Source organism: Meles meles, chromosome 5 (assembly GCF_922984935.1).
Source record: "Meles meles chromosome 5, mMelMel3.1 paternal haplotype, whole genome shotgun sequence".
NCBI classification, from domain to species: domain Eukaryota; kingdom Metazoa; phylum Chordata; class Mammalia; order Carnivora; family Mustelidae; genus Meles; species Meles meles.
The window spans coordinates 122,900,952-122,923,159 of NC_060070.1; the positions used below are offsets into that span (position 1 = coordinate 122,900,952).

A 22,208-nucleotide genomic window follows, 5' to 3' on the forward strand; every position below is an offset into this window, starting at 1 on the left:
TTATAAATAATGTTAGGTTATTATAAATAATAATAGGTTCCAAGATACAGTTGTCCATAATTACATATTTACAAACTAAGAGCAAATAGTTTTTGCTTCACACACTAGGTTATAGGATTCCTAACAAAAATTAAGAATTTGTGAAATTAGAAACCTAAAAAAATATTTGCCTGACAGAATGAATGTAGGTCCTGTATCTGTACCTAGTCTCTCTTGGTGTGATTCCTTCATGAATTTGCCTGTCATCCTTGCCCACAGGCCATGCTAATCTTCTCTGTATTGTCCCAATTTTAGTATATGTGCTGCTGAAGTGAACACTCCCTATATGATTCCTGTAGTGGTTTACCATTTTTCTAATTCTCCCATGCATTATTTTGTTGGCTCTACACAGCATTTCCATGGTGGTAGGTAAAGTGGGTATTATACCCATCATGAGAGATGAAAAAATTGAGATTCAGAAGTCATTCCTCAAAAAAATAAGGGAAGGAAGATGATTAATGAAGTTGGAACTGAAGTTGTGATAACTCTTGAGTTCTTTCCACTACCATTTTGAGTGTTCTAAAAGGCTGTTAGGAATACAATGTACTTATAATATTAAAAATAGTGGACAAAAATGCCTATGGGGAGAGAAAGTGAGAGAAAATGCAATACAAAGACTAACAGAGAATAAAGGTATATGGTAAAAAGAGAAAAATCAAAAGAAATTTAAAAGGAAAAATGTAGGAAGGAAGTTGAAGGCAGGAGATTGAGTTGGAGGCAGGAGAATAAAAAAAGAAAAAAGAATAAATGAATATAACTAAAGCTGAGAAAGAGAAGTGAAAGAAGTCTACAAATGAGTCACAAGTTTAAAAAGGAATGAGTAAGAAAATACAGGAAAACAAAGAAAACAAAATAATATTTGAAATGATTATCTGTCTAAATTTTTAGTGGCTTATACCAGAGGGTAAATGTCCCAAGAATTCTAATCCAGGATCAAGGGTATTTTTTAAAAATAGATACAGTCAAGCAAATACTAAATTACTTTTGCAAAATACCTAAATTTCTAGCTTGTCTACAACTCATGGCCCACAATATCCACAAATGGTAATCTACCTTCTAGCTTTTTTACATGGGAAAAAAAAATTCAGAGTTAAAGGTTTGGGGACTTATGGGTTAGAACTGGGATATTTCCCCTAATGAGTTCCAATGAAGCAAGGAGCTATGGAGAAGAAAGATAATGTAATGCCCACTGAAAGGTGGAGTGGTCTTTTTAGACTCAATTAACCATACAGTCTCACGAGATGATCCCAGCTTTCACCAGGCTACTCAGCAGGACTTAAGGAAGGAAACACAGCTTGCCAGTAGGGCAGCATCAACCACCTCTTGTCTGTGACAGTAGTCCTTGATGTGGTCTATGCAAGTGTCTGCATTGCCACCCAGGCACCCATTGCCTCCCATAGGCTGCATATAGGAGTTGCTTGGAGTTAGAAGCCCAAGAACCAAAATATCCTATAAGAACTCCACAACATAACCTGCAGGGATCCTATAAGGAACATGCCCAAATACATAGTCACTACACTTAGGGAATCCCAAAGATATGACTTTCTAAAGGGTATTTATAGTTCTCCCAGTTCACATGCAGTTTATCAACAAGAATCACTCTTCCTTACATTTTTTTTAATTTTTATTATTTGTTTATTTATTTATTTTAAAGAGAGAGTGATTGAGGGAGAGGAGAAGAGTCTTAACCAGACTGTGTTCTGAGCATGGAGCACAATGTGGGTCTCGATGTCATGACCAGAGCTGAAATCAAGAGTCAGATGCTTTTTGATGGAGGCATAATACTCCATTGTGTATATGGACCACATCTTCCTTATCCATTCATCCGTTGAAGGGCATACAGTTTGGCGACTGTAGCCATTGCTGCATAAACATTGGGGTATAGATGGCCCTTCTTTTCACTACATCTGTATCTTTTGGGTAAATACCCAGCAGTGCAATTGCAGGGTCATAGGGAAGCTCTATTCTTAATTTCTTCAGGAATCTCCACACTGTTCTCCAAAGTGGTTGCACTAACTTGCATTCCCACCAACAGTGTAAGAGGGTTCCCCATTCTCCACATCCTCTCCAACACACGTTGTTTCCTGTCTTGCTAATTTTGGCCATTCTAACTAGTGTCAGGTGGTATCTCAATGTGGTTTTAATTTGAATCTCCCGGATGACTAGTGATGATGAACATTTTTTCATGTGTCTGATAGCCATTTGTATGTCTTCATTGGAGAAGTGTCTGTTCATATCTTCTGCCCATCAGAAAGGATGAATACCCAACTTTTGTAGCAACATTGACGGGACTGGAAGAGATTATGCTGAGCGAAATAAGTCAAGCAGAGAGAGTCAAGTATCATATGGTCTCACTTATTTGTGGAGCATAACAAATAACATGGAGGACATGGGGTAATGAAGATGAGAGGGAGTTGAGGGAAACTGGAAGGGGAGATGAACCATGAGAGACTATGGACTCTGAAAACAACCAGAGGGTTTTGAAGGGGCGGGGGGGGTGGGAGGTTGAGGAACCAGGTGGTGGGTAATAGGGAGGGCATGTACTGCATGGAGCACTGGGTGTGATGCCAAAACAATGAACACTGTTATGCTGTAAATAAACAAATAAACAAATAAAAAATAAATTAAAAAAAAAAAACTAAATACAAGAAAAGTAAAAAAAAAAAAAAAAAAAGAGTCAGATGCTTAACTGACTGAACTACCCAGGTACCCCAAGGATCATTCTTAAATTAAAGGAATGTTGTCAAGTAAGATAGCAGGTTTAGTCAGAACTAGAAAATCAATTGAAGGCCAAATTCTCATTAAAAACTGAAGGTTTTGTTGACTTTTTCCCAGAGATACAAGCCAATCTCAAAGCAGTAGTCAGTGAGCTGGAAACTGAGAAGACTATATCCTTACATCCTACCTTCATGCCTACCCTAGAGCATATTAGTTGGTCAGAAATATTTTAGTATGGGGTGGTCCTTTAAAAGAGCACCATCTTTTATTACTGACAGGAAAGAAAAATACAAAGTTTATATCTTTAATGTCTCTAGCCTCTCCTAGGTTGACAGTGATTCTAGAGAGATCCTCATCTCAGATTGAGTTGCAATATATGCTAAATATCTCTTTTGCTATGTATTTCTCATACCTGAATTAGTTCTCCCTAGTGTTATTACTATTATCACTTCTTCTCTACCTCCCAAAGCCCCACCCTAGAATAAAATTAATGAAAAATTTATTCTTCATACAGTCATACTAATATCCCAATCTTGATTTCTTTTTAGTGCAAACTCCAGGACCTATTGGTAAGTTTCCTATATATACATCAACTCATATATATTACTCAAATTCACCATAGGTAGCATAACATTTTTCTAATAATAATTATGGTAGGGTGCCTGGGTGGCTCAGCGGGTTAAAGCCTCTGGCTTTGGCTCAGGTCATGATCCCAAGGTCCTGGGATCGAGCCCCACATGAGGCTCTCTGCTCAGCCGGTAGCCTGCTTCCTCCTCTCTCTCTATCTGCCTACCTCTCTGCCTACTTGTGATCTCTGTCAAATAAATAAATAAAATCTTAAAAAATAATTATGGTAGTATGTCAGTATACATTAGAAGAATGTTCCAAAGCAAAGATGCAATAGAGCGAATCTGGGGAAAGACATAAGAAATGAGAAAGAAGACAAAAGAAGGAAGGCCAAGAGAGTGAAAAACAGTGACATGAAACAAGATGGAATTGGAAGAGAGACAAACCATAAGTGACTCTTAATCGCACAAAACAAACTGAGGGTTGCTGGGGGGAGGTGGGGTTGGGAGAGGGGGAGGGAGGTTATGGACATTGGGGAGGGTATATGCTATGGTGAGCACTGGGAAGTGTGTAAACCTGGTGATTCACAGACCTGTACCCCTGGGGATAAAAATACATTATATGTTTATAAAAAATAAGAAATAAAAAAAATTTGGTGATAAATAAATAAATAAATAAAAACAGTGACATGACAGAAAAAAGATGGGAAAAATTAAGGGAAAGGAATACAATAAAGATTTTACTTCAAACACCTGTAGCAGTTAAAGGCAAGCATGAAATGTGTCTCCCTCTAACTAAAACAGGGTTACAAGTATCCTAGGGGAAGATCTGATTCTTGGGGAGAGGATACAGTCCAGTAAAAATACTTAATCCTGATGACTGGGATTTAGTAATTCTGGCAAGGTATTTAACTGTTCTCCTTTGGAAAACAGTGGTATGTGTGTTTATCATGTTCAACAACCACAATAATTTGTTTCTATTTTTAGTGCAATATACTGGGCCCAGTGGTAAGTCTCTTATCTATCTTTTTCCTCTGGTGTTTTCTTTGATCTTCTACAGTGTATAGAGGGCTTGTCCCCTGTCTCAAATGTATCTATTACCATAAGGACAGTGGTTTTAGACACGTTTTCATGCATCTCAGTTTCATTTGCTGAGAATACCCTAAAGTTATTTCTTAAGAAAAAAAGGAAGAAAATGTCCCCAGTAATGGTCATAATGGCTTCTATAATAATACAGAAATTTCTAAAGTAACAGAGAAAGAATGAGGGTAGCTTTTTACTTCTGAAATAATTTGTAGTTCATAAAGGGCCTCTTCAAAGACAACAGAGACAATATAAAGAAAATTTTAAAAAAGGAAAGCAAATTTTAAAACAAATGTAAAAGAAGGAAAAAACAATCAAATTTAAATAGACTGAGGTCTTACCAGTTTTCTTCCAAGTTTCCTGGGAAAAGTGCACCAAAGAATAATACTAAGGATCTAGTCTGCACAGAATTCCCCATTCTTTTCTCCCAATACCTTCTCTTTCTTCATGTCCTATTCTGCCCCTTGTCCCAAACACCAACACACACACACACACACACACACACACACACACACACACCCCTTCAGGGAACAGGATATGATGGTAGGTGGGCTGCAATTATAGGAACTGCCAGATACATCAGACAACTACAAACGATAAATGAAAGAGAGTGAAGGGTAAGCTAATATTGTGACTAGGTAGGGCAAAACCAATGTCAAATTCTAGGGTGTCAAAATAAACCAAACTCAAGTCATTGAAAATTCTGAGTCTGGAAATTAAGTAACAGCATTCCAAAGTTTAAGCCAAACAAGAGGACATTATCAGAAGGCAAGTCAGATATACTCAACATTCCTTCAACTAGCTGAGCTCTTGTATCAGAAGCCGAGCTGAAGCTTAGGGATGAAGTCATGAACACTACATCAAAAATCTTAGGATGTACTATAGGCTGGGTAATTGAACATAATAAAAATAAATATACTTTCAAAATAAAGTCATGAATAAGAGAGGAAGATTTGGTTAATCTCTGGCACCATGGAGTTTAAGTGCCCTGAAAAGGGATGGGAAGGAAGGAGGACAGCCATGCTCCTGCCCCAGACCAGCAAAAGACCTGAGGATGTGAAGCACGGGGCTAGGAGCTTAAGACCAGATGATGCACTGAGCTAACAGGAAGGTTTTAGAGCTCCCTGCATCCTCCCTGTCGTTACCCTTTTCAACCCCATCATGGAAGAACTGAATTCTCTTCGTTCTACACACACTGATTTCTCCCTTTTCTTTCCCTTCCATTTTTCCACCAGATGAAACTTCAGAAATGACTAGTAAGTTCCACACTTGTTCTTATACAGTAGTTGCCTTTGGCTTCCTGCAGGGTCTGCAATCCTTTGCTTCTGTCTTGTGGGTATAGATTCATGTTTCTCCGCCTCTTGCTTATTCCACTACCTGCCTGCATCCCCATCCAAGGAATGAATGAATGAAGAGGAATACAAACCCCATTTAATAACCTGAAAAACTTAATATGGATATACTATATTACATAAAAATATCAGAGGAAACTATCTGTCAACAAGGGTGGGGGAGGACGTTTGTATGAATGAATGAAAGCTTGCACAGAGTGGCAGAAACTGGGAGTAGGAAAGTAAAAGCAGCATAGTTTAAATTACTAATCTCCTGTAGGATTTGAAGCAGTTACCACTCACTGCAAAAGGGAAGAGATAACTCCCTTTCCTGAAGCCTCTCAGACTAAGCAGGAGGCAAAATCCCCCAAGGCATGATGGCAGCTGGGTTCTCCAGCACAGTGCACAACATCTATAAGGGTTAGATGCTCCCTCCATGAACATTTCTGAAACTTCCTCTCAGAAAATGAGCAAGAAAACTAATTCCTCTTTTCACCAGTCTTTCTACACTGACTTCTCTTTTTGTTTTTCAGCTACAGGATCCTCTTGTAAGTTTCACTGTCTCCCTTCATGATGGAACTCAATTATCTCCAGCACTGTCTAACAGATCTACTTAAACAAAAATTTATCCATCCATATTGAGATAGCCATAGCTTAAGGCTCCTATTTCCTTGACCCTTATCTTGCCATTACCCAGAATTCCACTAGGTTATTAATAAGTTTCTAAAATGTTCACAGAGTCACACAAAAATTAAAGAGGAGAGAAAAAAGTTTCTCCATGGTTCTAAAGATTGGCAGGGAATTTCCATACAGAAGAAAAAAACGAACAGGAAAAACAAAGATACAGGTGATAGTTCTATTTTCCAGCTGGGTCATCTATATGAACAATTAGTAAGTTGTTTGTTTCTTTGCTGTGCACTTAAAGTCCAGCAATGTCTTAAAATTTGAGTTCTAGTATATGAACTTGAAACTTAATTTCTTAGTGTTTGCTTCTCCATTAACCTGAATTCCACCAGCTGACTGTAAGTTTTCTGTAAAGTTCAAATACTCCTGATCAGAAAAACTTTTCAAGCAGTTATATCACTAGAAAATTTACCAATAGAAAAAAATGAATAGGAGAGTAAAGGAGCAGGGGGCAATAAGAAATGTCTCTGCTTACTTTTTAGTAGTATCAACTCGTCACACAAATAGTTAAGTCTGCGTATTCATTTAGTTCTCTGCCATGGACTCAACTGGCTTTTAGTGGGGTCCAAGAGTCTTTATCTGGCTATGTTGTTGTGCAAAGGGCTTGAGGTACCTCGCGGCCCCTTGCTATTTCATTATCAAAGTCCCTCTGGGTGATTCATGATTCAGGAGAAAGTTCTAACAGTACGGATTTACATAAACAGGGGAGAAAAAAAGTTTTGCTTAGTTACAGAGACCACCAAGAGGCTGCCAACAGAAAAGGAAAAAATAATGGAAGAGAAAGGAGAGGATCAGAAGTTTCTAAAACAGTTTTTCATTTGGACCTCCTGCCCTACCTACCCAGTTTGTTTTTCCACATTTGAATTCCAAGACACCTGAGGACAATTTCCCTGACCACTTGGGATTTTAGAGGCCTGAAGTTCCTATTTCTTAGACATCCTGTATTCAAACTACCGATAATTCTCCTAGTTTTTAAATAATTTTATGGAAAAAGTCAAATTGCATGATTTACATAAAAAATGAAGATCAGAAGCAAAGGCTTCCCAGCAGTTAAAAATAGCATGTTACAAGGGATAAAACAAATTGAATAGGGAAGAAAGGAAAAGGAGGTAACAATTTTCTCTGTTCTGTTTTCCAGTTGGATCAGTTCCACCTGCCCTCAGTAAGTCCTTCCATATTTCCTCCACTGTGGAGTCCTATAGCTTCTTTCCCTGGCTATGCTGGGATTTCTGTGCATGGTTACATACTTCCTTAACCACTAGCCTTTCCATGGACAAATTCCATGCTTATTTATGTTTTCTTGAAAGTTCAAATCTTGCTCATTTACACTGAAAGTAAATAAAGACCAAAGGGAACATTTTCCCTCTTGTTATAATGACTTAATGAGAAAGAACTATAAACTGAGAGAGGGGAGAAAGAGTGGAAGAGAAAAGGCTTACAAAAATATTTCGTTGTCTTTCAGCTGGTCCACTACCTTCAATGCCCAGAGGTAAGTTAGTCTGTTTTGGTTTTTGTGGGGTTTTTTGATTGTTTGTTTTTAACTATTTTTTGTTGTTGTTGTCCTCTACATGGCCTACAGAACTGTTTCTGCCCTACTCATTTCTAATTCCTGTGCAGCAGCCTGAGACTCAGCTCTCACATTACTTTGCCTTCTGCTCATTCTGTGAAGTAAACTTCCATTTAATTTCAAACATTTGTTTAAATTGCATCTCCTCAGTGATAAGAACTATACAGGTGCTTTAACTACATTATATCCTATTTAATCCTTGGAGTAAATCAACTCTTTTAAGGGCTAAGAAACCAAGGACAGATACTTGCCCAGGAACACAGTTTATTGAACCATAGTTGGAACCAAGAGCCATGTGACTACCAAACTTCTTCCTCACACAAATATGCTTCCCTAGAAGGAAACTTGTTCCTTTCAAATAACTACTAACTGATATCTATTTTTTAAAAAAAAATGTGCCCCCGCCTCCCATAAGTAAGTATTCTGTTTCTCTACTATGGTTCTCAGTAAAAAGATCATGTATAGTCTAAAGAGGGTAGTTGCTGCTCAGGTCTAGCCAATTTCTCCATGCAAGAATACAGAACTAGAGTTGTCAAAACATCTCACTTAATCCAGATTTTAGATAAAATTTCCTAATTTTTAAACCATGGATCACTCTAACAGATTGCAAACCTTCTTATATAACCCTCTATTTCCATCTAGACACATTCTGATTATACTTTATAATACGAACTTTTGAACAACTGCAATAATGTTAAGACACAAGAATTAGTATCTGAGGAGGGAGAATTGGAACTGTTAACATAGACATTCTACATATTCTTTCTGAATCCTGAACAAGGAGACTGACCAGCTATATAGTCTCACTGCCAGATGAATTACTGAGTCAAAGGGTCAATGGAGCAGACCTAAGGATGAGGTTGGAAACCACAGATGTCCATGTTTGGGAATAAGCCCTATAACTGGGAACAACTGAGTTTAGCAAAAGGCACTATTGGTTTTGCATGTGGAAATTATAATCCAGAACCTAAAGTATAGAATTTAATGTCCTTTCAGTGGAGGTACCAGAAAGGGTGGAAGGAGAGATTTTAAAATCTAAGACTGAAGAGATTGGGAGGAGATAGAAACATATGCCAAAGGCACTAGAGAATACACCACCTTCTTTCTGGCTGGCTTGGTTTTGCCTGTTTCATTTATTATTATTAATTACTATTACTATTATTATTATTATTAAAACTACACAGCTAAGCTTAAGCATAAATAAAGAGGGGCTGGAGAGTAGAATGATTTCAGAACCCAGAATGGTAAGAATTGGAATTGAGACTCCCTGAGCAAAGCTGGGATCAGAAAATACCATACATATATGCCCTAGCCATGAAAACAGTCACCTGCACAGGACCAGACCTAATCTGCTCAGGGCTCAAAGCCCTGCTGGAAATATGCCATCCATGCTGTACAGGATCCAAAGCCAGAACACTTGAGATCTGGTTTGGTGATGCTGTACCCTGTTAGCTAAGGCAATAAAAACCACAAAAACTCCCCACAAGAAGGGAACTGCAGCAGAATATCCATGGGATAAAACATGACCCACAAAGCTAATTCTCAAGGAGTAAGAGACACCAAAAATTTATGAAACACATGAAGAAACCCAGCACCAAAATGACACTTAAAAGCCCCAACAAATTGGAGAATTTCAACCCAAAGAAATACAGCTGTAGCAATCTGAAAGAAATAAAATAATAAACTTTAAATCTTCAGAGTTACTAATGCATTTAACAAAAATATACTGGGTGCCTATTCTACACATTGAGAATATAATAGTAGGGAAAAAGCCACTGCACTCAAGAAGTTAACAGTTTGCAATAAAAACAGGCAAATAATAACAAATTAACATATAATTACTCAATATACCATCTTTCTCCAGTCTTTTCTGTTACTCTGCTTATATTTCTTCATGGCATTTATCTGAAAGTAATTATATGTACTCAAATCACTTTAGCAAATGCTAAGAAATTAAATTTCAAGTTCATGTACTAGAACTCAAATTTCAATAGACATTGCTGGACTTTAATTAAGTGCACAGCAAAGAAACAAACAAACAACTTACTAATTGTTCATATAGATGACCCAGCTGGAAAATAGAAATATCACCTGTATCTTTGTTTGTCCTGTTCGTTTTTTTCTTCTGTATGGAAATTCCCTGCCAATCTTTAGAACCATGGAGAAACTTTTTTCTCTCCTCTTTAATTTTTATGTGACTCTGTGAACATTTTAGAAACTTATTAATAACCTAGTGGAATTCTGGGTAATGGGAAGATAAGGGTCAAGGAAATAGGAGCCTTAAGCTATGGCTATCTCAATATGGATGGATAAATTTTTGTTTAAGTAGATCTGTTAGACAGTGCTGGAGATAATTGAGTTCCACTAGTTACATGTGAGTGTGACAAGAAGCATAGTGATCAGGGTGAAGATGGGGAGAAGTTTCCACATTCCATGTATTTTTAGGGTACAGCCAACAGATTCTCTCATTACACTGAATGTGAGTTTAAATGGAAAAGAACTAAAGGTAATTCTCAGGTTTGGGGCCAAAGCAACTGGGAGTATGGGGCTACTTACTGATCTAAGTAAGACGGGAAGAAGGGCAGATTTAGAGGAGGCAGTTTTGTGCATGTTAAATTCAAGATGCCTTGAACACTTATGACTAGTTTATTGAAAAGTCTGCACTCAGTAGGCCATAGGCATGGTCTCTGACACATATCTCTTCCCTACCCATTAACATTTGAGGTAGAACCTATAATTTTTAGTCATTTTAAACCATTAAAAACCCTCAGGCCACTCCTCTTGAAATAGTCCATTTTAGCAATCAATCTTAGGCCCACTGACTCCGAACAGGGAAGAAGTACAATCTCCTTCTCCTTTCTGTCCACCTCCTTTGATTATAGTTCCCATTGAGCTGAAGCTAGAAAGATGAGTTTCACTAATTAGGTGCACGATTTCCCTCCTCTGTTAGGTGCGATCTTTCTTCTGAGGATATCAGACTGGATACCTTTCAATGTCATTTAGGCTAGGCACTCAAATGTCTTGTAGAATATGTGTTGAATTTTTTGAAGGAATCTGCAAGAACTTGCCCAGTTCTGAGGACTCTACTCCACAGTCTCTGATGTGAGAGTATTGACTCCAGTATGGCCTATTCCAGAGCCCCTCAGCTCCCTCTCCACAGTATACCTCATCATCTGTTACTACCATCACCAAATATGTGTAACGTTGAGTCAGATACCAACACAAAATCTCAAGTTTGGATTGCTATGTCTGTTTTGCTTTGCTTTTTTTTCTTTCAAGATTTTATATTAATTCGAGTTAGTTAATACATAGTATTAGTTTCAGGGGTAGAATTTAGTGATTCATCCCTCTCATACAACAGTGCTCATTACTTAATGTAATAAGTGCCCTCCTTAATGTCCATCACCCATTTACCTCATCCCCCAACTCACCTACCCTCCAGCAACCCTAAGTTTGATCCCTATCATTAAGAGTCTCAGATATTTACATAAATAATATATATGTGATATATATAATATATATGTGATATATGTGATACATACATATATAAATCTACATATTTTTATATCACACCTTTTTTTAAATTTGGATTTTACAAACTTAACATATAGTGAATTATTGATTTCTGAAGTAGAGTCCAGGTGATTCATCACTTATAACACCCAGTGCTCATCATAACAAATGCCCTCCTTAATACCCATCACTCATCCACCCACCCTAACCAACTCCCTCCATCAACCCTCAGTTTGTTCTCTGTCATTAAGAGTCTCTTATGGCTTGTTTACCTTTCTCCTTTTTTTCTTTTTCCCCTCCCCATATGTTCATCTATTTTCTTTCTTAAATTCCATATATAAACAAGATCATATGGTATTTGTCTGACTTAGTTCACTTAGCATAATACATTCTAGCTCAATCCATGTTCTTGCAAAAGGGAAGATTTAATTCTTTTTGATGGCTGAGTAATATTCCAGTATGTGTGTGTTTCTCATGTATTTTTTTATCCACTCATCAGTTGATGGACATTTGGGCTTTCTCCATGGTTTGGCTTTGTTGATAATGCTGCTATAAGCATCATAGCGCATGTATCCCTTCAAATCTGTATTTTTATATCCTTTGAGTAAATACCTAGCAGTGAAATTGTTAGATCATATGATAGTTCTGTTTTAACATTTTAAGGAAATTCCATACGATTTCCAGAATGGCTGTGCTAGGTTGCATCCCCACCAGAAGTGCAAGAATGTTCCCCTTTTCCACATCCTTACCAATATCTGTTATTTCTTGTATTGTTAATTATAGCCATCCTGACAGGTATGAGATGGTACCTCATTGTGGTTTTGATTTGTATTTCCCTGATAATGAGTGATTCTGAGCATCTTTTCACGTGTCTATTAGCCACCTGGATTTTTTTTTGGGGGGGGAGGAGTGTCATTCATGTCTTATGCCCATTTATTAACTGGATTGTTTGGTTTTTAGGTGTTGAGTTTTATAAGTTCTTTGCAGATTTTGGATACTAACCCTCTACTCAGGTATGTCATTTGCAAGTATCTTCTCCCATTCTGTAGGCTGCCTTTTAGTTTTGTTGATTGTTCCCTTTGTTGCACAGAAGCTTTTTACCCCGATGAAGTCCCAATAGTTCATTTTTAGTTTTGTTTCCCTTGCCTTTGGTGACGTGTCTGGGAAGAATTTGCTATGGCTGAGGTCAAAGAGGTTTCTACCTGTGTTGTTCTCTATGACTTCAATTGTTTCTTGTCTCACAGGTATTTCATCCATTTTGAACTTATTTTTGTGTATAGTGTCAAAAGTGGTCCAGTTTCATTCTTCTACATGTCTGACTTTCTCAACACCATTTGTTGAAGAGACTGTCTTTTTTTCCCCTCCATTGGATATTCTTCCTGGCTTTGACAAAGATTAATTAACCATTTAGTTGTGGGTGCATTACTGGGTTCTCTGTTCTGTTCCATTGACCTATGTGTCTGTAGAGTATCATACTGTCTTGACGATGACTGCTTCGTAATAAAGCTTGAAGTCCAGAATTATAATGTGTCCAGTTTTGTTTTCTTTTTCAGAATTGTTTTGGCTATTCAGGGTCTTTTGCAGTTCCATACAAATTTAAGGATTATTTGTTCTAATTCTGTGAAAAATTCTGGTAGTATTTTGATAGGACTGCATTAAATATATAGATTCACTTGGGTAGTATAGATATTTTAACAATGTTTGTTCTTCCAATCCATGAGCATGGGATGCTTTCCAATTTCTTTGCATCCTATTCAATTTCCTTTATAAGTGTTTTATAATGTTCAGAGTATAGATTTTTACTTCTTTAGTTAAATTTATTTCTAGATATCTTTGTTTTGATGTAATTGCAAATGGGATCGATTCCTTGATTTTTTTTCTGCTGCTTTGTTTGCTGTATAGAAATGCAACAGAATTCTGCACATTGATTTTATATTCTGTGACTTTGCTGAATTCATGTATGAGTTTCAGGAATTCTTTGGTGGAGTCTTTCAGGTTTTCTATGTAGAGTATCATGTTGTCCACAAATAGTAAGTTTGACTTCTTCCTTACCAATTTGGATGCCTTCTTTTTTTTTTTTTGTCATCTGATTGCTGAGGCTAAGACTTCCAGTACTATGTTGAACAACAGTGGTGAGAGTGGACATCCCTATCATGTTCCTGACCTTAGGGAAAAATTTCTCAGTTCTTCCCCGTTGAGGTTGATAATAGCTGTGGGTCTTTCATATAATAGCCTTTATGATGTTGAGACATGTTCCTTCAATTCTTCCTTTCTTGAGGGTTCTTATCAAGAAAGGATACTGTATTTTTTTCAAATGCTTTTTCTGCATCTATTGAGAGGATCATATGATGCTTATCATTCCTTTTATTAATGTGGTACATCATATTGATCAATTTGCAGATGTTGAACCACCCCTTCAGGTGTAAAACTAGGAGTAAAACTTACTTGGTTGAGGTGAATAATCATTTTAATATACAGTTGGGTTCAATTGGCCAGCATCTTGTTGACAATTTTTGCATACATGTTCATGAGGGATATTGGTCTATATTCTCCTTTTTAGTGGGGTCCTTGTCAGTTTTAAATTATGGTAATGCTGGCCTTATAGAATGAGTTTGGGAATTTTCCTTACATTTCTATCTTTTGAAAGAGTTTCAAAAGAATAGATATTAACTCTTCCTTAAATGTTTGGAATAATTCTGCTAGGAAGCCATCCAGCCCTGGATTCTTGCTTGTTGGGAAATTTTTGATTACCGCTCCAATTTCTTTGCTAGTTATGGGACTGTTCAGATTTTCTATTTCTTCCTGATTCAGTTTTGGTCATTTATATGTTCCTAGGAATGTATCCACTTCTTCCAGATTGCCTAATCAATTGGCATATAATTGCTTATAATATTCCCTGATATTTGTTTATATTCCTGTGGTGTTGGTTGTTGTCTCTCCTCTTTCATTTATAATTTTTTTTATTTAGGTCCTTTTTCTCTTTTTTTCCCCCATAAATTTGGCTAGGAGTTTATTAATTCTGTCAATTCTTTCAAAGAACCAACTCCTAGTTTCATTCATCTATTCTAATTTTTTTAAAAAATTTCTGTATCATTTATTTCTGCTCTAACCTTTATTATTTACCTTCTCCTTCTAGATTTGGACTTTATTTACTGCTCTTTTCCCAGCTTCTTTAGGTGTAAGGTTAGGTGATTTATAGGAGAGCTTTCTTGCTTCTTGATAAAGGTCTATATTGCTATCTACTTCCCTCTTAGGACTGCCTTTGCTGCCTCCCAAATGTTTTGGACTGTGGTGTTTTCATTTTCATTTGCTTCCATGTATTTTTTAAATTCTTTAATTTCCTGGTTAACCCATTCATACTTTAGTAGAATGTTCTTTAACCTCCATGTATTTGTGGTTTATCCAGATTTTTCTCGTGGTTGACTTCAAGTTTCATAGCACTGTAGTCTGAAAATATGCATGGTATGATCTCAATCTTTTTTGTACTAGTTGAGGCCCAATTTGTGACCCAGAATGTGATCTATTCTAGAGAATGTTCCATGCACACTTGAAAATAATGTGAATTATGTTGCTTTAAGATGCTCTGAATATACCTGTCAAGCCCATCCATGTGATTCAGTATGCCATACAAAGCCCTTTTTCCTTGTTCCTCTCCTGCTTAGATGATCTGTCCATTGTTGTGAATGAGGTGGTAAGGTCGCCAACTAGTACTGTGTTTTGTCAATGAGTTTCTTTAGGTTTGCTATTAATTGATTTATATATTTTTATGCCCCCAACTTAGGAGCATAAGTATTTACAATTGTTAGACCTTCTTGTTGGATAGACCCCCTTTTTTATGCTATAGTGCCCTTCTTCATCTCTTATTACAGTTTTTGGTTGAAACTCTAGTTTGTCTGATAAAATGGCTACAATGCGCACTCACTCCTTGTGAAGCTCAAGCATCCTTGCTTCAAAGGAAAGGAAAGGAAGACCTGTTGCTCCATTGCATCCTTGCCACTCTGCACTATTCCCTCTTCCCAATTTTCTTTTCCTAATGCTTAAATAGTCACAAAACAAATCAACAAATCTACTATGAAAGCATACACCCAAGGGAAAATTGCCATGCATCCTTTCCCACATACATCCCAATCTTTGTAAGCAAATCTCTTGAAGTCCTTCTCATTTGCTTTCAGAAAGGATATCAGTATCCCTTCCTCCCCCCCAACACTGTTCCTTGTCAACTACTCACAACTTTGAAGATTTCTCTAAATCTCCTTTCTTGTACAGTTGTCTTTTTGGACTTAAAAGGAAAGTGACATTTGGTACAGGAGAACTAATTTAGACGCCACTTGTTAAGGCCTGAGAGAAGCACCTGTGCCTTGCAACAACTCCAGGAATCCCTTCCCATTGTGTAGATTTCACAACTATGACAATCTCTTCATGAGGGCTTGTCTCATTTCAGCTGGGTCAGGAGGGACATGGGAGATTATAAACTCTTTTCCTCAAATTTTTGATGCTAGTTGTCAATTTGGGGATAATAGGAAAACTCTCCCTCAACATACTGTTCCCATCCAAGCATATACTCTGTATCAAAAAACAACTGAATATTTGAATCTGAAGCTACCAGGAGAGGCCAGGTAAAGCATAAATTTGACAGTGATTAGCACATAGTTAATGCTTAAAACCACTGAACTAAATTAGATCACCAAAGGTGATCTAAGGATTGAGCTCAAGAACATCAATTTTAGAGGTTGGGAAAAAGAGACATATCTGGCAAAGTATATGCCAAAATATAAGCATATAAATATCTGGTATATGAAGTAAGTAGGAAGAAAAAAAAATAGGGTGGATGTGTCATAGAACTCAGAGTATTTCAAGATAGAAAGGATGAAATGAATGATTGACTACATCAAAAACTACTGAGAAATAAAATTTTGGACTGGAAATTGATCACTGAATTTTATAAACAGAAGTCATCAGTAAACCCTGATAGCGTAGATGGGAACAAAATCCTAACTGGAGGTTTAAGGAGAGAATTTTCATTCCCATAGAGTATTTTCACTTTCAAACAAAGAGCAGATGATACAGCATATAGCATAGAGTCGAGATAGCATAACACCAAAGAGGAACCAAAGGTTAGAGTTTTGATAAGTCTTGGCTTCCATAGTGGGAAATGAAAGACTATCCATTAGGACATATATATTTTAAAGATATTTTGGAAAAAGAAGAGGAGATATAAATAACAAAGCCGAAATCTTAGAAATGAAAAACTGTTACTGAAGTTGAAATAATAGATAATTAAATAATATATTAATATTTATAGTTATGTAAGTATATAGTTATTTCAGTAACAGTTAGGTATTATACTAATCACTTTTAAAAAGAGTAAACTAGAAGACAGAACTGAGGAAATCTCTCAAAAGAGTACACAGAGATGAAGAAAAATCAGAAAGAAAAGAACCAGGCTTGGATAGAATAAGAAGGTCAAGTATAACAAGAATTTAGAGAATTCAGAGAACAAGTACTAAGTAATATTTTTAAGAAATAGTAATTAACAACATTTGAGAAGAGAAGAGACTTAAATCCTCAGATCAAAAATGCTGAGTGCTAGAAGTAGACAACTTTAAAATAGACATACACACACACAGGACTTACCATAGTAAGTGATTAAACAAGACAGAGATTAAAGAAAAAAATCATAAAAACAACCAGAGAAGCCAGGATTAATCTACCAAAAATCATTTTAATGTTAACTTCTCATTAGCAATACTATATTCCAGAAGACAGCAAAACAATGTCATCAGTAAACTGAAAGAAAATTACTGTAAACCCATATGATACAATGACCCAAATTGCCAGTTATGAGTGAAGATGAACTGAAATCTTCTATTTCTATATATTCAAGAAGCTCACTAACCTCAGTGAAAGATTTGCTGAGGAGACATACTTTAGTGAAAATAAAACTTAAAAAGGAGTTAGAAGCAAAACATATATATATAATATATATATATTTTCATATATGTAATAAATATATACATATATGTATATAATACATACATAATATACATATCTATTACATATATGAAAATAAACTAACAAAACACAATGTTAAATCCAAAATGTTGACTATAAAGAAGAAAAAGAACAAAAAGAAAAGGAAGCAAGAAGAGAAGGAACTGAAGGGGGAGAAATTTACTAGTTTGTTTTAAAATGAATAGATCTCAACCATCAGAAAAAACAACAGAGAAGCAAGGCCGGTGATTACTTATGAAGATAATTTGTCAGAAGGACAGAAGTGTTGATTAACATTAAACTTTGTTTAAATATAAATTTGAATATTAAGCTACAAAAAAATCTATTAATTCAATAGAATTACAACATACACCTTGTGAACCTATAGGATAAAATAAAAGGAAACTGGTAAAACAAAACCTGGTTAATCTCAAAAAAAACAAAAAAACAAAAAACAAAAAACCTCAAAAAGAAAAAAAAATGTTTGTTTTAAATGAGGTGGCAGAAAAATATCTATACATTTTCCTTAACACAATACAATAAGTAAAGTAAATTGAATAAACATTTAACATGGCATCACAAAAGACCCTGAACAGCCAAATCAATCTTAGGAAAGAACAACAAACTTAGAGGCATCATATTTCCTGATTTCAAACTATATTACAAAACTTTATAGCAAAATCAAAACAGTATGGTATTGGCATAAAAAGAGAAACACATATCAGTGGAACAGAACAGGGAGCCTAAAAGTAAACCCATGTATATTTGGACAATTTAAACAAAGGAGTCAAGAATATACAATGGGGAAAGGACAGTTTTTTTAATTAATGGTGTTGGGAAAACTGGATAAACACACATGCAAAAGAATGAAACTGGACCAATACTTACAACCATTTACAAAAATCAATTCAAATGGACCAAGCAATTAAATTTAAGACCCCAAACCATAAAACTCCTAAAGGAAAACATTGGTTTCTGACATTGGTCTTTGCAATGAACTTTTTGGATTTGACACCAAAGCCAAGGCAAGAAAAGCAAAAATAAACAAGTGAGAGTATATAAAACTAAAAAGCTTCTGTATACCAGAGGGAACGTTCAACGAAATAAAAAGATAACCTACCAAACAGGAGAAAATATTTGCAAATCATATATATAATAAGGGGTTAATATCCAAAGTATATAAAGAAAACATACAACACAATAATGAAAAAATAAAGCTTGATTTAAAAATGGACAGAGAAACAGAATAGACATTTTTTTTCGAGAAAGACAACTAAATGAGTGGCAGGTGCATGAAAAGGTGTTTAACATAACTCATCAGGGAAATGCAAACCAAAACCATGAGATGTCATTTCACACTGGTTAGAAGGACTACTATAAAAAAATACAAGAGATAGCAAATGTTGGCAATGATGTGGAGAAAAGGGAATCCTGTGTGTTGTTGGTGGCAATATAAATTGGTTGAGCCACTATGGAAAACCCTATAAAGGTTTCTGAAAAAATTAAAAATAAAACTATGGTATAATCTAGTAAACCCATCTAAGAATAACTCCAAAGGAATGAAAATAGGGTATTAAAGAACGATCTGTACTCTCATGTTCACTGTAGCATTACTCACAATAGCCAAGATATACATGTTTATCAACAAAGGAATGGATAAAGAAGATACTGTGTGTGTGTACACACACATAAACACACAATGGAATATTATTCAGCCATGAGACAGAAGGAAATTCTGTTGTTTGTTACAACATTAATGGACCTTGAGGACATTATACTAAGTGAAATAAGACTGAGAAAAATACTGTGTGGTATCACTTATATCTGGAATCTTAAAAAGAAAAATCAAACTCATAGAAAGAGAGAGCAGAAAAGTAGTTGCCAGGAGTTGAGGAGTGGGGAAGATATGGAAAGTTTGGTTAAAGGATATACACTTTTAGCTATAAAATGAATAAACTCTGAGGACCTAATGTAGAACATGGTGACTATAGTTGTTAATACTACATTATATAATTGAAATTGTATAAATGAAATTTGCTGAGAGTAGAACTTAAATATTCTTGCAAAAATTATATATATAATGAGGTGAAGATGTGTTAATTAACTAGATGGGAAGAAATCTTACACAACGAATTTGTGTATCAAATCATCACAATGTACACTTTAATTATCTTACAGTTTTACTTGTCAGTTATACCTCAAAAAGCTGAAAGAATAAAAAAAGAAAAAACACCAAAAGTAGAAGAAATTAATAAAATTAAAATTAAACATTAAAAAATCTTTTTTAATTTGTTGAAAAAATTTAAAGAGAAAAAAGGAAAAACACAAATGTAGGAATAAAAAAGGAACTTACTTATCAATACAATAAAATTTTCTAGCATCATAAAAGAATGCACTAAACTAAATGAGAATACATTAAAAACAAATACCAATTTTTTGAAATATGTGAATTATCAAAACTGACTCAAGAAGAAATAAAACCCAAATATTGTTGATAATTATAAAATAAAATGAAAAGTGAGTCAGAAAAACCCTCTCACTTTAAAAGCCCCGGGGGCGGCGCCTGGGTGGCTCAGTGGGTTAAAGCCTCTGCCTTCAGCTCAGGTCATGATCTCAAGGTCCTGGAATCGAGCCCCGCATCGGGCTCTCTGCTGAGCAGGGAGACTGCTTCCCCGTCTCTCTGCCTGCCTCTCTGCCTACTTGTGACCTCTGTCTGTCAAATAAATAAATAAAATCCTTAAAAGCCCAAGGGGTGCCTTGGTTAATTGTAGACTTCAGCTCAGGTCACTTCTGCTCATGTCATGATCCCAGGCTCCTGGGATGGAGCCCTGCATTAGGCTCCCTGCTCAGCAGGGAATCTGCTTCTTCCTCTCCTTCTGCCCTTCTCTCCACTGATGCTCTCTGTCTCTCTCTCTTTTAAATAAATAAATCTTAAAAAAAAAAAAAGTCCCAGACGGTTTTGCCAAATTTTCAAAAAACAGATAATTCTTGTATTTGGAACTGTGCCAAAGAATAGGAAAGAAATGAAATCTACTTGAACTCATTTTATGATGTTGTAATTCCTTGATTTCAAGGCAAGGCAAAAATTATGTAAGAAAAAAAATGCATAGGGTCACCAGGGCTACAGGGCTTAGTCAGTTAAGCTACTCCCTTCTGCTCAGATCATGATCCCAGAGTTCCAGTTGAGCCCTGCATTGAGCTCCCTGCTCAGTGGGAAGTCTGTTTCCCTCTCTGCCCCTCACTCACTCACTCTCATTCTTTCTCTCTCTCAAATAAATAAATAAATATATCTTTCAAAAAATGCATAGACATATTTTACTTAGAAACACAGATACCAAATTCCTAAACAAATAGTGCAATGATACACTGGTCATAAACACAGTGATACTATATTTTTTAATGCTTCATAACCATGATAGAAATTATTTTAAAAACTATAAATAAATTTGCTAAATTCATCGATAAAAGGAGAAAAATGTATGATTATTTAAAAAGATGAAGAAAACTTATTTTATAAGATTCAACACAGAATTCTAACCAAAACTCTTATTAGCAAGAAATAAAAACTCAAAAGGGAATAAATAAGAACTTCTTTAATCTAATAAAAGAGATTTATTCCTTTATCTTTCTTAAGAATTCTAAAAAACAACATTTTAGAACTGTTGCCACTCAAGTCAAAATCAAGAACAATATTACTACTACTAATTTATGCCAGCCTGTGCAATAAAACAAAAAAGATATAAAGACAAAGAAAAGGAAGAATTTTGTCATTATTTTCAGACTATGACTATTTGCATAAAAGACTATGAAACAAGAACAAACTGCTAATTCTTAATACAAAGTCAGCAAAGTTGCTAGATACAAAAACAAACTGAACTTAAAACATTCTTATGTCAGCAATAACATTTTAGAAAATATAATTTGAAAATAAAATCATACCATTCACTAAAGAAACAAAATTTACAAATCTCCTAAGAATAAACCTCCAAAAAATGTGTTGTCTTATATAAAGAGAAATCAAATGGAACACCTTATTTTTACCTAGCCAACTCAGCCATTTTCTCTGAGCACTTGATATTATAGGAGATGGAAAAACTTGTATCCTGAAATAAACTGAGAGAGAATATAAGGAGATTAGGCAGGTAGGGTAAGAGAAAGGAGAAGAAGGAGGAAGAAGGGATGGGTGGGAGGGAAGACAGGTTAGCCATCTAACCGGTATTGTCTACTGTTAAATAGATCAATAGTTCAGTTTAGCACCAGGCCCTCAAATAAAACCTTAAGCCCATTTGTTCCTCTATATTATTGACTCCCTGATGGAAATAATTTCAGTGTCAACTTTTACAATGTTGATTTAGACACATGTGTAGTGACTATTGTCAATATATAATTATAATGCAGAATTCATCTATTCACCATGATAATAATGAGCAAACTGATTATAACTTTGTAGATTTTCCCCCTTATATTCCTGCTATGTCTTTTGCTCTGTGAGCCAGTTCTGAATCATGACAACTTAGAGAGGGCATAAGAAAGAAAGAAAAATGTTTCTTGGTATTCAGTTTGCCTCCAGTTTTAGAGAATACCTTTAAAAAACATAATATATGGGGCGCCTGGGTGGCTCAGTGTTAAGCCTCTGCCTTTGGCTCAGGTAATGATCTCAGGATCCTGGGATCCAGCCCCGCATCAGGCCCTCTACTCATCTGGGAGCCTGCTTCC

The 22,208-nt window shown here is 35.7% G+C and overlaps 1 long non-coding RNA gene and 1 other non-coding gene across 2 annotated transcripts; one reads left to right on the forward strand and one right to left on the reverse strand.

The window, feature by feature from the left end:
- Positions 1 to 211: 211 nt before the first annotated feature.
- LOC123942877 lies at positions 212 to 318 on the reverse strand. Its single transcript, XR_006818510.1, has one exon. It is a non-coding gene; the product is annotated as a U6 spliceosomal RNA (small nuclear RNA).
- Positions 319 to 7,474: 7,156 nt separating this feature from the next.
- On the forward strand, positions 7,475 to 12,482 carry LOC123942289. The gene is made up of 3 exons (XR_006818393.1): positions 7,475 to 7,583; positions 7,884 to 7,910; positions 12,462 to 12,482. It is a non-coding gene; the product is annotated as an uncharacterized LOC123942289 (long non-coding RNA).
- Positions 12,483 to 22,208: the final 9,726 nt, after the last annotated feature.